Source organism: Sciurus carolinensis, chromosome 1, assembly GCF_902686445.1.
Source record: "Sciurus carolinensis chromosome 1, mSciCar1.2, whole genome shotgun sequence".
In the NCBI taxonomy this organism is placed as follows: Eukaryota; Metazoa; Chordata; class Mammalia; order Rodentia; family Sciuridae; genus Sciurus; species Sciurus carolinensis.
In genome coordinates, this window is record NC_062213.1 from 77,654,400 (window position 1) to 77,662,555 (window position 8,156).

The window sequence follows — 8,156 nt, forward strand, 5'->3', positions numbered from 1 at the left end:
CCCTAACGCTAACCCCTCCCACCCCCCTTATACGTCCTCATCCGCTTATCAGCAAGATCATTCATCCTTTAGTTTTTTGAGATTGGCTTATCTCACTTAGCATGATATTCTCCAACTTCATCCATTTGCCTGCAAATGCCATAATTTTATCATTCTTCATGGTGGAGTAATATTCCATTGAATATATATGCCACTGTTTCTTTATCCATTCATCAATTGAAGGGCATCTAGGTTGGTTCCACAATCTGGCTATGGTGAATAGAGCAGCAATGAACAGTGATGTGACTGTATCTCTGTAGTATGCTGATTTTAAGTCCTTTGGGTATAGGCCAAGGAGTGGGATAGCTGGGTCAAATGGTGGTTCCATTCCAAGCTTTCTGAGGAATCTCCACACTGCTTTCCAGAGTGGCTGCACTAATTTGCAGCCCCACCAGCAATGTATGAGTGTACCTTTCTCCCCACATCCTCGCCAACACTTGTTGCTTGTGTTCTTGATAATCGCCATTCTAATTGGGGTGAGATGGAATCTTAGGGTGGTTTTGATTTGCATTTCTCTTATTACTAGAGATGTTAAACATTTTTCATATATCTGTTGATTGCTTGTACATCTTTTTCTGTGAAGTGTCTGTTCATTTCCTTAGCCCATTTGTCAATTGGATTATTTGTATTCTTGGTGTAGAGTTTTTTGAGTTCTTTATAGATTCTGGAAATTAGTGCTCTATCTGAAGTATGAGTGGCAAAGATATTCTCCCACTCTGTAGGCTCTCTCTTCACATTACTGATAGTTTCCTTTGCTGAGAGAAAGCTTTTTAGTTTGAATCTATCCCAGTTGTTGATTCTTGCTTTTATTTCTTGTGCTATGGGAGTCCTGTTAAGGAAGTCTGATCCTAAGCCAACAAGTTGAAGGTTTGGACCTATTTTTTCTTCTATAAGATGCAGGGTCTCTGGTCTGATTCTGAGGTCCTTGATCCATTTTGAGTTGATTTTTATGCAGAGTGAGAGATGGGGGTTTAATTTCATTCTGTTGCATATGGTTTTCCAGTTTTCCCAGCACCATTTGTTGAAGAGGCTGTCTTTTCTCCATTGCACATTTTTGGCCCCTTTGTCTAGTATGAGAAAATTGTATTTATTTGGGTTTGTGTCCGTTTCCTCTATTCTGTACAATTGATCTACCTGTCTATTTTGGTACCAATACCATGCCATTTTTGTTACTATTGCTTTGTAATAGAGTTGAAGATCTGGTATTGTGATACCTCCTGCTTCGCTCTTTCTACTGAGGATTGCTTTAGCTATTCTGGGTTTCTTATTCTTCCAGATGAATTTCATAATTGCTTGCTCTATTTCTGTAAGGTACATCATTGGGATTTTAATTGGAATTGCATTGAATCTGTATAGCACTTTTGGTAGTATGGCCATTTTGACAATATTAATTCTTCCTATCCAAGAACATGGGAGATCTTTCCATCTTCTAAGGTTTTCTTAAATTTCTTTCTTTAGTGTTCTGTAGTTCTCATTGTAGAGGTCTTTCACCTCTTTTGTGAGATTGATTCCCAGGTATTTTATTTTTTTCAATGCTATTGTGAATGGGGTAGTTTTCCTAATTTCTCTTTCTGAAGATTCATCACTTATGTATAAAAATGCATTGGATTTATGAGCATTGATCTTGTAACCTGCTACTTTATTGAATTCACTTATGAGTTCTAAAAGTTTTCTGGTGGAATTTCCAGTTTCCTCTAAATATATAATCATGTCATCAGTGAACAGGGATAGTTTGAGTTCTTCTTTTCCAGTTCATATCCCTTTAATTTCTTTGGTTTTTCTAATTGCTCTGGCTAGAGTCTCAAGGACGATGTTGAATAGAAGTGGTGAAAGAGGGCATCCCTCTTTCACCACTTTGAACATTTTAAATATGGCTGGTGTGACTAAGATCCAAATTTTTATTTATTTTAATTAAATTTAGATAGCTATAAAAGGTATCTTAGTCAATTCAAACTTCTATAACAAAATACCTTAAACTAGGTAATTCAATAGAAATTTATTTCTTTTAGTTCTGGAGGCTGGGAAGTCCAAAACCAGTACATTGGTATTCAAGGTCTGGAGAGGGGCTTCTTGCTGAGCTTCACATGGTAGAAGATAGCAGGGTAAAAGCAGGCAAAAAAAAAAAAAGGCAAGCTAGCTAATTCCTTCAAGCTCTTTTATAAGACACTAATCCATTCAAAAAGGGCAGAGACCTTGTGACCCAGTCAACCTATAAAGGCCTCACCTCTTAGTGCTACAACATTTGTTATTACATTTCAATGTAAGAATTGGGGAGGATCATTCAAGCTATAGTATCCCATCCCTTAGCCCCCAAATTTACGCCCTTCTCATATGCAAAATACATTTTTCCAATATCTCACTTCTCAGTACCAATTTCTGTCTTTGTCTATTTGTGCTGCTATAACAAAATACTTGAGACTGAATAATTTATAAGTAATAGAAATAAATTCTCACAGTTATGGAAGTTGAGAAATCCAAGATTAAAGTGAAGCAGATTTGATTTCTGGTGAGTGTGTCCTGTTTTCAAGAAGGGACCTTGTTTCTATATCCTACATATATCCTCACATGATCAAAGTGAGAGAAAGGGCAGAAAAGGTTAAAATATAAGCTAGCTAGTTCCCCCAAGCCATTATAATGGATTAATCTATTCATGAAGGCCGGCTGTCAGATTCTGCCTGCTCTTGCAGGTGACCAACAATAACTCCCTGATTCTAAAGGGATTGCACAAAAACATACCTTGAAATTTTGCTCAGTGTGACACTCCTGGTGGGAAGTCCTCTGTGTCTGAGATTTATTGCACAAGTGAGAGGAGAATTAAAATATTACATAACTAGAACAAAGAGTCAAAATCAAAACTTTTGAATTGCAAAACAAATCTTTAAAGACTGTGGTTAAGACATAAACTTCAGAGACAAAAATTTTTTGAGACCCCCCAATGTTGAACTTGGAGGGCTGACTTAGCTGCAAAAAAGAAGGAGCACAGCATGTTGTAAACATAACTCACCACATACAGAGGACACAATTACAACTTACCTAAGGGAAAAACCTAGAGAGAACTCAGAGAAGAGGTAGGGAAATTGATGATGGGCCATGTGCGGCAGAATGGTGTGTGTGACCTGGTCCCTAGAGAGAATAGGGTAGAGATCCTAACTGGAGACACCATGGGATAAAAACCCACAAGGAATAAAAGCCATGGAGAAACTCAACCATGGAGAAACTCAACCATGGAGAAGAAGCACTGCACTGCTTCAATGCTTCTCAGTGGTGTGGGGCAGGGCACAGAATTTTGAATTGATGATCCACAAGAAACTAGACTTTAATCTGGAAGAAATGGAAGAACTTTGAATTGATATGATCCATTATCTGCCACTACTAGAAATGGAGGCTTCATAGCTAAGATATTTCAATTCTAGTGAGAATAAAATGCTATTTTTGGACATGGTTCTATGGCCAATTGTGGCTACATGGGGTGTGGTTGTTCTGTGGTAAAATGATGATCAGTGGCAAAGATGAAGTTTTCATGTGATAATGAGGTTTTGAGGACAAATTTCTATGGACAAAAGTATGGACAGACAGATAGATAGTCTACCCACTGGTGCTCAAACCATGGTGCCTTGATGTCCATAAATATGTTAGAAAACAAAACAAGGATCTGGAATACCAGCTCATGGTGAGAATCCAGTTATTGCTAAGTAAATGGCAAATGTGTGAGGAAGAACATCTACTACAGTGCTAATCAGAACCATCTCTGAATGTTACAAGTGAAAGTCCTACATAATTTGATAGCTCTGCACTCATTGGTTCTGTTCCTTCTAATTAAACCCATATATTCTCCCAAAATTTCCAGAAGGCCATTATAAAATGTGCAAGTATATGAGTATACACAGATAATGGATATAACACATACTATACATATATGCACCTATGCACAAGTATTTATATGTCTATGTCTATACACATAAACATGTATGTATGTCTTGTCATGTATGTACACATATAAATCAAAATTCTTTCTCCACAAAATCACATCAGGAGAAAACTGGAAGGATGAATTCAAGAGACAAGATAACTCTATTAAGAATTTCAAGATAGAAAACTGGAAAATTTTGCCCCAAAATGATTATGGAAGACTACAACCCCTTCTTACCTAGTAAAAGAATATTAATTTTGCTGGGAGAGCAATATGCCCCATTAAAAGATAACATTTTCTGGGCCTGGGGTTGTGGCTCAGTGGTAAGTGCTTGCCTAGCACGTGAGGCACTGAGTTCGATCCTCAACACCACATAAAAATGAATTAATTAATTAAATAAAGACATTGTGTCCATCTACAATTAAAAAATATTTTTTTTAAAAAGAACATTTTCCAACTTCTTTCAATGATACCAGTGTCAATGGGGATATATGTAGAAATAGCAAAAACAAGCTTCTGAGAAAATATCCTTTTGTTTCTTGCCTGCCCTTTCTTCCTTGTTGAAACTCAAATGTAATGGTTGAAGCATTGTGAGCCTGTGGAAGCAAACTAAGGGCTAAAAAGACAGACTAGATGGATAGAAGAATACTGGAATCCTGATGAGTTTAGAAAGCTGTCATAGTATTTCAGGACCATCTAGTCACAGTACATGTATCTAAATTTAAAGATTAGTGGCTACTTCAAAAAATAGCCCAACAATCCTCCTTTCTTCATTTCACTGATTTACTATATAGAGACACATCACTTAACAACAAGGACATGTTCTAAGCAAGCCATCATTAGAAGATTTTGTTCTTCCATGGTCTTACACAAACCTAGACTGTCTAGATCAATCACTTGATATAGCCTCTGATGTAATCAAGAGACAGGGTAAACACAAGCTGGATGAGGCTGTTGGCAGCATAACAGGGCATACTGTTTTACAACAAACTAGTTTATTATGAGTATAAGGAGCATGCTCTAAAACAGCGATAAATCATATAGTGTGTTAAACACATAAACCAATAGCATAGTTATTATTACCAAGTTTTGCATACTATACAGAATTGTATTGCTATACCTTTATACACCTGACAAAACAGTAGGTTTGTTTACACCAACCTCACAATAAACATGTGAGTAATGCTTTGTTCTATGGAGCTATGAGGGTTACAATATCTCTAGATGATAGGATTTTTTTCATCTCCATGTTGTATAAACAGTCTATTGTTGACTCAAATATTAAGTAGTGATTACTGTATTTATGGAGAACCAACTGTGAGTTAGACCCCTCCTTGGGTACTGGGAATACAGAGAGTCAGGCAGTCTATTCCCTACATAAATTCATTGTCTAGGGGAAGAGAGATATATAAATCAGTAATTATGGGATATAAATAATCTAAAAAGTAATACAGCAAACTCTGAGTTTCTATTGTTGTTGTACCTTCAATATTTTTAATATTCTGCCATAATATGTTTAATTCATATAATTTTCTATTTTCTAAGAACTTATACATACATTGAGAGCCTGTTGTCTATATTTATAACAACATATGAGCCTTATTCTTAAACTGAATTTAAAACATACTTAGTACTACTCATGCACAAGACATTGGCTAGGTTTAGGGAGAATACAAAAATTAACAGCCAGCCTTCATATAGCTTTGTGAGAGTCCCTGAAAAGTACAAAGCATGATGAATCCTTATGGCCAAAAAGAGTCCTTCTTTTCTTTAGAATCCCTGGTTGAAAGAGAGACTTTAAAAGTACAGCAAAATGATAACTGTTATAAAGAACAGTTAATAAATGTAGAAAGAGTACTAAACTATAAAATCATCATTTGATATGTCTCAGTTCAATCACAGATTAAGGCAAGATTCATAAATGGATATTAAAATCATTAGGTACCTACACACCTAGTAGAATAACTAAAATCCAAAACAATTACCCATCAAATGTTGGCAAGGATATGGAGCAACAAGAACACTCATTCATCACTAATGGGAATTTCAAATGGTACAGCCACTTTAGAAGACAGTTTGGTGCTTCCTTACAAAACTAAACAACAGTCTTCTCATAAGCCAGCAACTGTATTCCTTGGCATTTACCCAAAGGAAATAAAAACCTGCATCCACACAACACGAAGACTTCATACTGCCTAAAGCAGCTTTATTCACAGTTGCCAAACCTTGGAAGGAACTAAGAAATCCTTGAGTAGATGAACAGATAAATTATAGTGCACCAAGACATGGAATATTTTATAGAGCTAAAGGAAAATGTGCTCTTAAGCTGTGACGAGACATGAAGAACCTTTAATGCATGTCACTGAAAGAAAGAAGTCAATCTGAAAGGCTATAGACTGTGGGATTCCAATTATATGACATTCTGAAAAGGCAAAATATGGAGAAAGTATTTCCCAGGGCTAGGGTAAGAAAGGGGATAAACAGGGAAAACACAGTTAGTTTTAGATCAGTGAGAAAACTGTATGATACTGCAATGGTGGATACATGTCAAAAACCACACTAAGAGTGAACCCTCAAAAGCATCTCTGAGCCTGCCAAGTAGACAACATGAGCAAAGCTCGCCCTCCCAAGCTGAAAAAATTTATGGACAAGAAGTTATCGTTGAAATTAAATGGTGGTAGGCATGTCCAAGGGATATTATGGGGATGTGGCCCCTTTATGAATCTTGTGATAGACAATGTGTAGAGATGGCAACTAGTGGGCAACAGAATACTGGAATGGTGATAATATGAGGAAATAGTGTCATCATTTTAGAAGCCTTGGAATGAGTATAAATAATGGCTGTTCAGCAGAGAAATCTGTGTCTCCTCTTTAGAGGGTCTGTTTAACTATGACATAAAAATCAGGTCATGTACATTTTCATAAACTTTTTGTTAATAAATATTTTAATAGAAAAAAAAGAGTTAACCCTCATGGAAGTTGTGGACTTTGAGTGATAATGATGCAGCCATGTAGGTTCATCAGTTATAACAAATATATCACTCTGGTTTATAAAGTTGGTATTGAGAAAGGTGGGGACAGTGCAGAGTACAGGGGATCTCTCTGTGCCACCTGCTTCATTTTCCTATGACCTTAACATGGCTCTAAAAAAATAGTCTACAGTTCAAAGAATTATTAAGTGAAACATTTTGGGGAGCAAGACAGTCACCTGGTGCCCAAGTGCCATGCCATAGACATCTAGTAATTAGAAGAGAGAAAATAGTACTTTACAATAGAGAAAGCTAATGGCTGCTGTTCTTTCCCAGAATCACTGGACAGTATGATGTGATGCAGTGGAGGGTTCAAAAGTATATATGACATTTTCTTGCAGAAAATGTTTAGTCTGAATATAATCAAACTTCTAAATCTAACATGGAGTTTCTAAAAGACACAGGGAATGGAAGTCCAACTAAATGACACCATGAGAAAAAAAATGGAAAATATGGGACATTCTATATGATACCTGGAGTGGACTCTTCTAAAAGTCAATGCTACTTACATAAACATTTTTTAAAGATTGGGAAGAGATATTCTAGACAAAAAGATACTAAAGGGACACCATAACCAAGTACAATGCATAAATTTTGACTAGATCTTTGAGTAAAGTAGGGAAATTTGAATAAAAATTAGCATTAGATGGTGGTATGAAATTAATATTAATTTTATTAGGTCTGTCAATTTTATGGGGGTTATACAGAAGAACTTCCATCTCAGGAGATGAGTGCCAAGTACTCCCAAGTACAATATCATCATATCTGCAACTTACTTTCAAATGTTTCAGCCAGAGATAAAGGAAAGGATAGAAAGCAAATGTGAAAAGTATTGGGTACAACTGTTTAATTAAAGTGTAAGTCCTTGGGATGTTTATGTACCATTTCCTCAGGTTTTCTGTGTGCCGGAAATTTTTCAAAATAAAAATTGCGTGAAAATAAAGTATCCTGACCATCAAATTGTTTAGATGAGCCATCACTTGTATTTCACATTTTCTTAACTAAACTAAGGAAGTGCTTGTACTCCCATGTAGAAATAAAGGTTTCAGGATACCCATGGGAGGACTATGAGAATGGCAGTGTTATGGCCATAAATTACACCTCTACTTAGACACTTTGGAAGTTGGAAAACACAGAATGTACAGAATGTATGCCTTTTGTTGCACTATTGCAAACCC

The 8,156-nt window shown here is 36.3% G+C and overlaps 1 pseudogene; it reads left to right on the top strand.

Moving 5' to 3' along the window:
* The first annotated feature begins 6,556 nt into the window (after positions 1-6,556).
* Positions 6,557-6,777, top strand: LOC124988753 (small nuclear ribonucleoprotein G-like; annotated as a pseudogene).
* The last annotated feature ends 1,379 nt before the right edge of the window (positions 6,778-8,156 follow it).